Below are 13711 nucleotides of genomic sequence, written 5' to 3'. Positions count from 1 at the left end.
TAACCTCAACTGAATAAAGAGTTTTGTGTGTGTCTTTTGAGAGTCTACAGAAGTGACTAGTTGCAGGATATAATTGTATGGCGAGTCCCTCCAATCATTTGGGATCAAGAAATGTGGATAGGTGAGATGTGGGAAAGGGGAGTGACTTCTTACCCTCTCTCTTTCCAATATAAGGGTCCATCCACCAGATTTGGTGGTGTTGTGACCACACTTGCTTTGAGTGTTGGGATCATGATGGCCATAATGTTTATATGACCCCTGAAGGGGGGCATCCAGTAGGTTACCACTCACTTATTAATTATGGGAAGATGGGGTAAAGGGATTGAAAGGTGGATGGGGGGGGGGTCCCATAAAAGGATTGCTGGCAAAATAAGGAATTGTGTCCTCCCCCCTCCCCCACAAACACACACACACACACACACACACTCACACTATTTTTTGTCTTTGTTTAATCCTGTACCAATCATCCTTGCAAAGCAAAAAAAAAAGTTTAATCCTAGCGATAAGATAAAACATTGTTCTTGATTAGTTATAGAGGATACTGTCTAACTGAAAAATCATACAATTCCTTTGTAGCCACTAGCCAGTCCTTAAGTCTAGCAGTGACCTCTAACCTACGTTGGTGGCTTAACCTGCAATGACCTCTAAGTCGATCGCTTAACCTGCAAGACTGAGCGATTCATTCCCTGAGGCTGCCATTATTGCTCCTGAAGCTCCTCCTTGGACCAGAATGTGAGATCTGTTTTCTATATTCTGCTATAACTGACATCTACATTCTATTTTAACAATGTTACCATTGTAAAGTCTCTTGCCAAAATAATAAGTAGTTAATTTGGCTACTTTCTTCTGGATCGGTCTCCAGTGGTACAGCACATAGGTTGTCTAACTGGAGATGTCTCTGGGCTTCAGTGAATGGCGAAGCCTATTTTCTTCTCGTAGATTGGTTTCTAGTAAATGGATTATATTTTCAGTGCTGTTACTGGAAGGAAACAGAATATCTGATGAACTCTCTGATCTCAGGAACTGGACAGACTTGTTCTCGAAAGTATCCTAATATTTTTGATGCATTATATGTCTTCATGCTGTGGTGTCAATTAAAGTTTTGCTGTGAAGATTCAAATACAGCTCAGTCTTATCTTACATCTGCTAATGAAGAGGGTGGGGGTGATTGATTTGAGCACAGGTTGTATGTTTACTATTTGTGTTATTATTCACGTTCTACCATGAATGTATGCAGTTAAAAACTTTTCAATTTTTTTTTTTTTTTTTTACTTTTTGAACCTATATAGTGGCCCATTCACTTTTTCTCACTTTTTTACCTACATTTTCGCCTAAAAGATAATTTTATATCTTCTGTTCAAAATAACTTTTCAGCACGCTGTTGAAAAGGGATGGCTACCATAGACTCTGCTGAGGCCTTGCAGCGCTGACCCTGGCTGCCTGCTACATCCCCCCCCCCCCCGCTCGCACTGCTCCCCCCCCCCTGCTTGCACTGCTCCCCGAGGCCCTGAAAGTATATTAGTAGCAATAATTACCTCAGTCCCGGGGTGTGAGCGTTCGGGCAGCGCCTGCATATTGAGGCATGCTGTCTCTCTCTCACTCTATGATCTGGCGCGTTTACACGACTCGCAGGGTCATAGAGTGAGAGAGAGACAGCGTGCCTCAAAGTGCAGCCGCTGCCCGCCTGCTCGCTCACATGCTGGGATGGTGTAATGGTTAAGGGCTCTGCCTCTGACATGGGAGACCAGGGTTCGAATCTCGGCTCTGCCTGTTCAGTAAGCCAGCACTTATTCAGTAGGAGACCTTTGGCAAGTCTCCTTAACACTGCTACTGCCTATAGAGCGCGCCCTAGCGGCTGCTGCTCTGGCGCTTTGAGTCCGCCAGGAGAAAAGCACGAAATAAATGTTATTTGTCTTGTCTTGACTGAGGTAATTATTGCTACTAATATACTTTCAGGGCACCGGGGAGCAGAGGGGTAATGAAGGGGAAGGGAGGCTGCACAGGCGGGCCCCAACCCTGCAGTTTGCCCCAGAGCCGCAGGGCTCCTTAAACCGGCCCTAAAGGTACCAAAAAGTAGGTACAAAGTACTGTCCAAATAATTCTGAGCATTTTCTTACTTGCCGATGGCTTAAAAGGCATAATTTTAAGATGTCAAAATATTACATAGTAGAAAACATAGGGGAAAAAAAAGCATTGGATTGGGCCCAAAACTTTACAGATTTATACAATACACGGGGAGTTTGTGCCAAGAGATGTTTGATACCTGCCTGGGACAAGTAGGGGGTATGACAGTCAACCACTGTTGGGGATGTATCTTCACTATTGGGAAGATATAGAATTATTGGATGTATGAAGATTTTTCTAAACTCTGACAAGTGGCAGTGCTGATTTCTTACAAGTTTCTCACTAAAGTAGACAGATAGCAAAATCACCAAGAGCTTGTTTAAGCTGACCATGATCATGCTCTACAACACAAAAAGAAGTAGAAAAATTGCTAGAAAAGAGGAAAGCATTTAAGTGAAAATAGACAGTACGGCATCCTGAACTTCACAGATTCCAATGCCTGCCTTTCTTTTATCCAGCAATAAAGCTGTGGAAATGAACAAAAAGGGTCACTGTTTTCTTCACTGTGCGTAATATATAGCATTATTGAAATCCATGTGGGCAGAGCCCACTTCTAAGCATGAAGAATAGACTGAGGGTTCATTGGGGCGTGTGAAAGGCAAACTGCTATCAGAAGCTGTATTAATAGAAGGGTAAAGAGGGCGTTTTCCCCAAGCTCACCAGAACAGGCCCCCCCAAAACAGAACAAAAAAAAAGAAAAAAGTACAATTTACGAGAACTCAGTTTGCGAGGCTGTAAAAAAAATTCATAGCCTGGCAGCTTGTTGAAATTTTAGCCTATAAAGCTTCAACAGCAGCAACTTGTGATTTAGAGTGTCCAAAGCCAAACTCTAGGTATCATTTTCTACTTCTGCTCTCTGCATCCCCCTCCCCCCTACACCCCAAGCCACTCAAACGCGAACCTGCAGTGGTCATGATTTCTTCTGAGCAGACGTTGCTGCTCATCCGCACACCAGACAGCCTTCCAGTTGCCCAATTGCAGCACCATCCTCAAGGCTTCAATTTCTTCCCATAATGAAGAACCACAGGTAGGTGGACTGGCTGACCAGCCCTGCTCCATCTCACAGACCCGAATGTGCATCTCACAACTCCTGACTTTAAAAGCTGTGTACTCTACTGGACAGAATAGGATGGTAATATAGTGACTGTATTGGCCATGGCCATTTACATTGTCTAGTAACATACAGGGAGGGTGAGTGACATATGCAACCCATCTACATCCAGAAGGTATAAGGGTGTCAGTTCGTGCCAATAACCCACTAAAATTAGCATGGTGCCTCTGTCTTGGATCCAAGCCCCCTCCACTGGTAGCTGGTAAATCATACAACCACCCCCCCCCCCTCCATTTTCCCCACATAGCAGAGTACCACAGCGGACCCGTGTAATGTTTGATGCTCCAGCAATCCGTTACATCTTCTGTTCTTCCTGTGCTTGTGCTGTGCTTCCATACTTACTTTTTCCAATCACATGACATGCATCAGGAGCCAGAGGTATGCAGCATAGAGCATGTGGCTGTCAGGAAGATCAGAGAAGACCTAAAGCAGCGCTGGAATAGTTAAATATTAAACTGCTCCAATATTAATCTGCAGAAGGGGCGGGGCAGGACCACCATGAAAATGACGTCAGTTTGAGATTGTTCAATGAATGCTAAATCTTAAAGAGTAGCAGAGCTCAAAGCATTATGAGTAACGGGGAGCCGGCATGAATGGGGAGCTGTCCTGATGCCTGCCGCTCCCCTGTTCTCCTCTGCAGGCGCAGTGATGCCTGACTTCGGCAACCAGGAAGAGGCTTTCAGAGGGGTTTTAGGAATGAAGGGGGGGGGGGGGGGCAGAGAAGAACGGGGAGAAAGGTGGCCATCAGAACAGCTCCCCATTCATGCCTGCTCGCCCCATTTCTCCTAATGCTATGGGCTCTGGTATCCTTTAAAGAGACTCTGTAACAAATTGTTTATCTTTATTTCTTCTATGCTATAAGTTCCTATGCCTTTTCTAATGTGGTCTGGCTTACTGCAGCTTTTCCTAATTGCACAGTAGCTGTGTTATCTCTGTTATATGATCTAATCTTCTCTCTATAGTCGGCACAGTCAGGCTGAGGCAGTCAGACTGGAATGTGCAGGGCTGCTTGTGATTAGCTAGAAGCTGTACACACCCCCTGCAGGCTCTGTGTGACTAACACACTCTGCTTAGCTGAGCCTATTAGAAGCTGGTTAGTTTGTTTGTAAACACTGCCTAAAACTGGCAATTACAAGCCAGGTTTGCAGCAGAGAATGGCAGAAACAGCACAGAGGGGACCAGGAGCACATAATGAATAGAATGGTATGCTTTTTATTGTAAGAATTTCAGAGTACAGATTCTCTTTAATAAACAATTTGGCCCGCAACTTAGACTATGTTGAAGAGTTTGGCCCCTTTGGTGATTGAGTTTGACACCTGTGTTTTAGAGCAACAAAATACAGCATATGTTTGTTTTCAACTATTTACTCACTAAGCTTTATAAATAAGCGCCATACTGTAGCAAGCAGGTTATCTCCTATCTAGCACACAGTCCAGTGACGGCAGTTGCCCATGTCTCTGGCATACTGTATATGTCTTATGCATCTATTTTTACCCAGTGCTGCTAAACACACAAAGCGGATGGCCAAACTATGGGTTGAGATTCCTTTGTGTAATAAAATGTGACTTACAACTGTGACCTAAATCTTATTGTCTGCCTGAAATTGTCAGTTTTGGGATAACTGCCATAAATGCCGGGGCTTTGATGAGAAGTATAGTGAGTTCTTTCACTATACACGGTTTTGTTATCGTTTTACTTTTTATATTATAGTCGCACAGAAAGGGAACTATAGTTTTCCCTGTAAGAGTGACTTATTTCTGTCATTGATAAACTTCTACGGTTGTCTTGTGTACCTAATAGACTGAAAACCACTACAATGAATATCTGTCAGGTAGATGGGAGTCCAGCTGGGCCCAAAGCATAGCTTTCAAGCTCTCTGAAAAGTGCCTGTTTAGATGTTAATCTGGTCTTTCCAGTGCTTTGGTGGTGTTCATCTTTCTGCAAGTCCTTTGAGCTGGCCATGCTAAGGTTAGTTTATCATTGTGCCAATATGACCGTCTCTGAAAGCATAATGCTGTGAAAGTTGGCATACATGTTTAGGAGCATTTTCCATGCAGTTCAGCCTCTGATCTGCAGCTTAATGCAGCTAGATGGAAGTGTTTGCAACCACATGGGTGACATAAGGGCCCATATGCAATTAATGTTTTCTCCTAGGAGATAATTCTCCATCTTTTTTTTTTAAATAACTTTACACTTTGCAATTGAAAACATACCAAAAAGTAGATGGAAAGGTACTATCAAAATTATTTGAAGTATTTTCTTGCTAGCTGGTGTCTTTAAAGCCATTTTATTGACAAGCTGTGGACGTATCACCTAGGGAGAAAACTCAGGAGAGAATGTTAATAGCATATGGGCCACTATTCAGTTCACTTTTTCTCCTATGTTTTGTCCTAGGTGATATTTTTCTCCTAATCAATAAAGTGCCTTTTAAGCCACCACCAAGAAATACAAAAAATGTATTTTTCAGACTATAAGATGCACGTCTTCAGTCAGTGCGTCTTATAGTGTGAATGTGCGGTAGCAGCCTCCCCGCAGTTTGCCTCTCCCTTCTTTCCTGATCCGAGTTATCCAGGATGCGCATCTGCCAGCTTGGTCTGAGATCCTCAATGCCAACATCCCGCGACCTGCAGCACGCTGTCCTCTCCAAGCTGCAGACTTTTGCGCACAGCCAGGAGGTCATTAAGCCGTAGCTACTTTCTATCTCCTGCAGGAGGCATATGCAGGTCAGGCATTTTCATGCTGCAGCGGCTGTGCTGCCAGGGGACTGTGGTGGTCGCTCGGCACTCGTCATGTGACTGCCGTGGGTCTGTGAAGATACGACTAACCCTCCGTCCTGACAGCAGTGGCTGATGACACGTGGGATTAAATAGCTTCAGAGCCTGCGGCCAGTCAGGTGGGGGGTGCTGCAAATAGCTGCTGCTCTGCGGATGGAACCATGGCTCCATCATTGAGGCCAATCACTGGACTTAGTGATTGGCCCCAACTATGGAGCCTTGATCGACATTTTTCAATTGCCACTAGTCCGTGTGTCCTGGATCTCCAGCTGGCCACATTTCTACAGAGGTCCATGTTTGGGAGAACAGGAAGTAAACAATTGTTTATGGTCAAAAAGCATTTTATCAGTAGCAATAACCTTTTATGGAATACTGCTATAAAGAAATAAACAGGGCAGTGGGGGTGAATAATACCCTAACTGATCTGGTTAGAATTTCACTTTAAATATTCATCATTGGGTGGACGCTACACATACTACTGAAAATCCTTTACACACCTGATTTAGTTTGACAGATTTGCACTCCTCCCGTTCTTTTGTCTCACTCACCGCTGTACTTTACGTAATGGTTTGTTAGTCACTCGCTCATTTCGTTATAAAGTGACTTCTTACTTTGATTTGAATACACGGTTAAAATTTATTGGAACAATGCAGTAAAGCTGTCACTGTGCTATGTATAGATTTACCATCTGCTGAACGGCACAGCTTCATAAACACAAACTGCCACTTTCACATCTTATAATTAGGCAGAAGAGAACTTTGAAAGATACAACATTAGGTAACTTTGAAGTGATGTCTAAATTTATCTATCTCCGTTAAACATACTACCATGTAAATGCACTCTCTCTAAAAGAGCTGATTGAATGTGAGTTGTTGCATTTAGCAGTGTCTATCACACTATATTGGGACAATGAAAGCCAATCTGAGAGAAGCATTAACTCCAGCCTTTGATATACCCCACTATTCTTGTTCCATGGCTGATCAATACTTACAGGGACCCTGAAGTGACATATAATATAGGATAACCGTGTATTAACAGTACAGTGCTACATAGAATTAGCGTGTGGTCCTTTTTATTTTTATAATTGTAAGGGTTAACAATCCAGGGCCCCAAGTGTTAGCTTCTCTGCAGCAGGGCTGTTACTGATCACAAACCACAAAACTCAGGTGTGGCTGAGAGATTATTGTGAAGCGGAAGAGGAAGGTGTTGCCATTGGGAGGTGGTTGCAGTGAAGCATCAGAAAGGGATTGCCATTTAGCGGCGGTTACAGTGAAGCATCGGGAAGGGGTTGCCATTGGGAGGAGGTTGGAGTAAAGCATCAGGAAGGTGGTTCCATTAGAAGGAGATTGTATTAAAGCGTTAAAAAGGGGTTACCATTGTGATGAAGTTAGAGTGAAGCATAAGGAAAGGGTTGCCATTTGGAGGATGTAAGTGAAGCATAAGGAATGGGTTGCTATAGGGAGGAGAATACAGTGAGACATAAGGTCATTAAGATTAGCTTACAGTAAAGCATCAAGATGGGGTTGAAATCAGGATGAGGTTAGAATGAAGCATCAGGAAGGGGTTGCCATAGGGACATGGATAGGGTAAAGCATTAGGAAGGGGTTTCCGTTGGGTGGAAGCCATTGTGAAGCATCGGGAAGGGACTGCCATTAGGATGAGATTGTATTGAAGCATCAAGAACAATTTATTTTGAGTAGTTTAGAGTGAAGCATCAGAAAGAGGCTGTCATTGGGGGGAGGTTGTAGAGATGCATCAGGAAGAGTTTTCCTTTGGTAGGAGGTTAGGTTGAAGCATCAGGAAGGGTTTGCCATTTGGAGGGCGGTTACAGTAAAGAATTGGGAAAGGGTTGCAAATGGGAGGAGATTGAATTTAAGGCGTCAAGAAGGGGTTGCCAATGGGGTGAATTAGAGTGAAGCTTTAAGAAGGGGCTGCCTTCGGGGGGAGGTTAGGATGAAGTATCACAAAGAGGTTTCCATTTGGAGGAGGTTGGGGTGAAGCATCAGGAAGGGGTTTCCATTGGGAGGAGGTTAGGGTGAAGCATCAGGAAAGTGTTTCCATTGGGAGGAGGCTGCAGTGAAGCATAAGGAAGAGGTTGGCTTTGGGAGTAAGTTGCAGTAAAGCATCAGGAAGGGATTGCCAATATTAGGGTGGTTGCAATGAAGCATCAGGAATGAGGTTGCCATTGGGAAGAGGTTAGGGAAAAGTATCATTAAAGGATACCTGAAGTGACATGTGACATGAGATGGACATGTGTATGTACAGTGCCTAGCACACAAATAACCAGGCTGTGTTCCTTTTTTACTTTCTCTGTCTGAAAGAGTTCAATATCAGGTATGTAAGTGGCTGACTCAGTCCTGACTCAGACAGGAAGTGACTACAGTGTGTCCCTCATTGATAAGAAATTCCCCTTTTATCTCTTTCTTGCTCTCAGAAGCCATTTTCTGCTAGGAAAGTGTTTTATAATTGGAATTTTGTTATCAGTGAGGGTCATGCTGTAGTAACTTCCTGTCTGAGTCAGGACTGAGTCAGCCACTTACATACCTGATATTGAACTCTTTCAGACAGAGAAAGAAAAAAAAGGAACACAGCATACTTATTTGTGTGCTAGGCACTGTATATACACATGTCTATCTCATCATGTCACATGTCACTTCGGGTATCCTTTAAAGGCTTGCCTTGCCATATGAGCAAGATTAAAGTATCAGAAAGGTTTTGCCATTTAAGGGGAACAGCTCTTACATAAAGAACTCAGTCTTAACAGAATAGCAAAAATACTACAATATATATATATATAAAATTTTATAGATATTCAGTTTCAATATATAATTGATGCAGTGCGCCTGGAGCATCTCCTTAAGTCATTGTAAACTGTATCTCACTGTAGTCATTGTAAACCCCAAACACATGACTTTCTGCAGACAGTCCTTATGGTCAGTTGGTCACGACACAAGGCATCTTCAACAACACACACACACTATATATATATATATATATATATATATATATATATATATATATATATATATATATATATATATATATATATATATATATATATATATATATATATATATATATATATATATATATATATATATATAATTTTTTATTTTTTTTTATATATATATAAATATACTCATTCGAATTCCTCAGAATTTAAATGTAACGATCAGAAAATGGAGTTCAGCAGGAATCTGATCTGCCGCAACTCTGTAATTTTACAGAGCTCAGAAGCATTGAGCCAGTCAGAGAATGCAGATTTTTTTTTCTGCAAAATTCAGGTCACTGAAGTAATTATAAGATGGATTTTTCTGGTTTTATTTTATTTATTTATTTTTTATTATATTTATGCAGTGTTATTTTACAACTTGTAAACATGCTTTGCCTAGTATCTTTGGGTTACTTGTGGAAGCCCTGAGAGAGGACTGACGTTGTAGTGTGACCCATTCACATGTGCTGGAACCATTGCTTGGTTTTCCTTATTTAACCATAAAACATATATTGCAAAGTTTAAAGATCAGCCATGGCTGTCACCATTAATCCAGCGCATTACTGGCCTAAACGCTGCAGCTGCAGTGAAATGGAGAGAATTAGAGATTAGATGGAAAGTGAGCCGGGTGTTAGTTCTGCTTACTGAAGATATGATACACCAGGTCGAGGGATTGCGCTGCTGTTTGACAGGATACCTCTCTGGAGAAATCTTCAATACAGTTATAGGCAGACGACCTCCCGGGATCAGCTTGCTGGCCGACTTTCATTTTTCTGTCTGTACAACGAGTACGGAGAGTTCTGCTAAAGCCTTACGTGTTTTTATTGCGCATGGATGCAGTCTTTCATGCTACTTTTTATATATTTGCAATGGATGTACAGAATTCCAAAATCCCCAGTGTCGTCAGCGATCACAAGACTCCGAAGCATTGGACCAATCAGTATTGTACTGTGGGAATTAGATTTTAGGCCAGTCAGAAAACTTGGAATTGTTAGGCTAATCAAAGAATGCAGTTTACCGCTGTTGCCAATCAAAGTAGCGGATTTTGCAAAAAAAGAAGAATACTTATAACTAACTATGCAGCAAGAGAAGGTGGCAGCGCTTCTCAAGGCAGGCTTTATCCAATTGACTGCATGAATGTGCAGAGCCTAAATATAGGCAGGTTACACAACTTGCATTCGAAACAAATGCAACAAAATGGAGGATGTTGGCTTCCAAAAAGAGTTTGTGTGCACAGTGTTCCGTACTAGACTCTTCCACCATGTTGAGGTATCCTCATGGAAGAGTCCCTAATCTCTAATTAATAAAAAAACATAGTGTGAACCTGTCCTGGGGCAGATGGCCATAAAAGGGTTTACATATTATTTTGGGAACAGGGAGAATTTGGCAACGCTTTTAATCAGGCTGTAACTGAAATGACTACCAACATACTGTAGTTATAATTACAGTAACTAACCTTATTGAAAAAAAAAAAAAAAACAAATTAAAAAAAATAACTGCAGAAATCGGTAAATGAAAATTCTCTGGAATTCTGTGCAAATCAGAAAGACACTTCTTGGAAATGGGAATTTTGTTGAATCAGAAATGAGCATTTGTGATCATCTCTAGTTTAGGTATCCAAGTTGTTGGTTTTTTTTACTTTTTTTTTTTCTTTTTTTAAATCTCTGTTCTAGGATCTTCATCTTCTCATTGACAACCAGCTACCCGATTACTCAGTCAGTCTGAACTACTCCACCGTTATTTCCATAGAGGGTGCAGAGGGGAGGTTGACTGCTAAGTCAGCTGAAGCCTGACTTAGCAGTCAACCTGCAGACCAGGGCCAGAGGTACAAATAAGGCACTGCAGCATAACTCAGATGGGACTCTCAAAGTTTACACATCCTCCCCAATGTTGATACCCACAGCTTGGGGGAAAGTTTTCTGGTAGTTATAGAACAAGTATGGCTTCCATGGCCAATTCCATAACAGTGCAGTCACCATTAGTCCTTCCACCCATAACAAATGTAGCTACAACACCTATGAAGGAGCCATTCCTGTATCATAGTAACTGAGCAGTTGTGCCACACCAAGCTCTGGTTCCCCTACACATGCGGGTGTGCTCAGACCCGGGACAAGGTCCTTCAGCACCCAAGACTGAGACACCAAAGTGTGCCCCCCCATCCCTCCCTACCCAGCTATCCCACACTGATTGCTATTGGACTAAGAGCTGCTCTAGGGCCCCCAACACCTTAATCTCTAATTATCTAGCTTGCAGTCACTACCATGTATCCTCTTTTCTTATTTCCCTCTGCTTCAAACACAAGAGGGGAATGATGGCTGAGTGAGTTGTGTGCCCCCTCTTACACTGCGCCCTGAGGCTGGAGCCTCTCTCGCCTCTGCCTCGACCCGGCCCTGGATGTGCTCCCCCAGTAGTTATGCCTTTACTGCAGACCGATATACTCTTATTGCTCTGTCTTTAGTAAGGATGTATAGTATCAAACTGACTGAGTTGAGAAGTGAAAGTGTGTAGATGGCTGAAGAGGAGATGGGAAGGGATTCTATGAACTGATGCAATTTTCCTGGTTTACCCTTTAGAATTTTTCATTGTTAGTAAAGGTGACTAGGGGACTACGCCGCTACTCGCACTGTTTCCATCTTAAAGCTGTTTCAGACCTATTCTCTTTGAAAAAGTCAGTCACGTGACCCCACATTTTGTTTACAAAGTGTATGGCTGCCAACATTGTTGGAGTTTCTTCCTCTGCACAGAGCTATCACCTGACCACGCCCACCCCATCATCTCTTTCCTGTACAGCACAGAGAGGAGGCAGGCAGAGTGAAAGATTGACAGATGGCTCCTCCCAGCTTCTTCCTACTGACAACCTTCTGTCAGTGATAGGATAAGAGGCGGAGTTTGGACATTCACACAGGAAGTCAACGTTGCAACAACCTGGCCACCCAGATACTTAAAAGAATAATGAAAAAATAGTTTATCTGCTATGCACTAATCTTTGTACACAGCAAATGATGATGTATTGCACATAGTAGGTGTTAACAAACACAACCCTGACCTAGGACTTGATATATGGCTAGTCACAAAATCATTGTCTGTCATTCTTATTTACTGCAGCAGATTTGTGCAGTGCTCATTCCGTCTGTCCTGTTTTCCCCTCTCCTGCAAATACGTCTGTTCAAGCTGGAGATTATTTTCTATTTTTATACCGACAGATAACATTGTAACCAATTTTCGTTCTCCGCAGTGTAAAAGTTTACAAGCTCAGAAATGGATGAAAGAATAAAATACACAAAGTGTCGGTAAATAACAGCTAAGTGAAAACTAAGGAAACAACCTTAAGGAGAAATAATAGATCATAGTGGCACATGTGGGAAGAAAATACATATCCTTATAGAGTAAATGGTCTGAACATAGACTATCTTGTTGCCTTTGGTGACCACTCGGATTTGCTTTTCGATTTTAAAGAGACTCCGTAACAAAAATTGCATCCTGTTTTTTTATCATCCTACAAGTTCCAAAAGCTATTCTAATGTGTTCTGGCTTACTGCAACACTTTCTGCTATCACAGTCTCTGTAATAAATCAATGTATCTTTCCCCTGTCAGACTTGTCGGCCTGTGTCTGGAAGGCTGCCAAGTTCTTCAGTGTTGTGGTTCTGTGATGCATCTCCCCCCTCCAGGCCCCTCTCTGCACACTGCCTGTGTATTATTTAGATTAGGGCAGCTTCTCTCTTCTCTCTTATCTTTTACAAGCTGGATAAATCCTCCTCTGAGCTGGCTGGGCTTTCACATACTGAGGAATTACATACAGGCAGAGCTGTCTGCACTCTGCAGGAAGAAACAGCCTGACACTACAGTGGAAGATAGCTGCAGGGGGAAAGAAACACACAAATGATCTCTTGAGATTCAAAAGGAAGGCTGTATACAGCCTGCTTGTGTATGGATGTATTTTCTATGTGTGGACATACTGTACATCAACCTACTTCCTGTTTTGGTGGCCATTTTGTTTGTTTATAAACAAACTTTTTAAAACTGTTTTTAACCACTTTTAATGCGGCGAGGAGCGGCGAAATTGTGTCAGAGGGTAATAGGAGATGTCCCCTAACGCACTGGTATGTTTACTTTTGTGCGATTTTAACAATACAGATTCTCTTTAAATATGAGAAAAATCAATTGCCCTGCCACAGTGAAGGCAACGCAGGCAGTTTTTGTGATGGACACGCTTGCAGTGTGGTTCGGCTGGCATGTCGAGATGAACAATAGCTAGCACTAATGGGTTCAACTGTTAAGCACAAAGCTTTAAAGTAGAGATGGCAATGCTTAGGGAGAACTCATGGAGAATTATGTGATCAGTTTGATCAGATGATAGATTTGTAAGATTCTGATTTGCTGTGATGACTTCCTGATTTAACGCATAATCATGTTCCGTATATAGGGAAACAAAAGAAGTGATGATAATATCCTCTCAGGTGTGCCACAACACCTACATAGACTTTATACTAATAAAAAGGATATATATAGCAAAAAACTGAAGAAACTTGAAGAGTTTATATGCAAAAATACAAAAGATTTTTATTGAAGACAACACTCGTGCAAAAATATTCATAAAAAGTATCCGTCAGGGAACATTTTCCATAGCAAAGAATGGCAAAAATGCATCAGTTGTTAACATCAAGATTAGTGCAGTTGTGCAAATTGAGGCTAGCCTCAATTTGCACAAC

General features: G+C 42.1%; 1 protein-coding gene and 1 long non-coding RNA gene across 6 annotated transcripts in view; one reads left to right on the top strand and one right to left on the bottom strand.

The window, feature by feature from the left end:
• Positions 1-13711, top strand: part of MDGA2 (MAM domain containing glycosylphosphatidylinositol anchor 2) — a 1075710-nt gene that overhangs the window by 149340 nt on the left and 912659 nt on the right. The window lies entirely within an intron of this gene.
• LOC137531941 (uncharacterized) overlaps positions 9395-13711 on the bottom strand; it is a 97015-nt gene continuing 92698 nt past the window's right edge. For all 4 annotated transcript variants that reach the window (XR_011023808.1, XR_011023810.1, XR_011023806.1 and 1 more), the window contains one exon: positions 9395-9949. This is a non-coding gene — a long non-coding RNA (uncharacterized lncRNA). The remainder of the gene's footprint in view (positions 9950-13711) is intronic.

Source organism: Hyperolius riggenbachi, chromosome 9 (assembly GCF_040937935.1).
Source record: "Hyperolius riggenbachi isolate aHypRig1 chromosome 9, aHypRig1.pri, whole genome shotgun sequence".
Taxonomy (NCBI): domain Eukaryota; kingdom Metazoa; phylum Chordata; class Amphibia; order Anura; family Hyperoliidae; genus Hyperolius; species Hyperolius riggenbachi.
The sequence above is the reverse complement of the archived record's forward strand: the minus strand, read 5'-3'. Positions and strand labels throughout refer to the sequence as shown.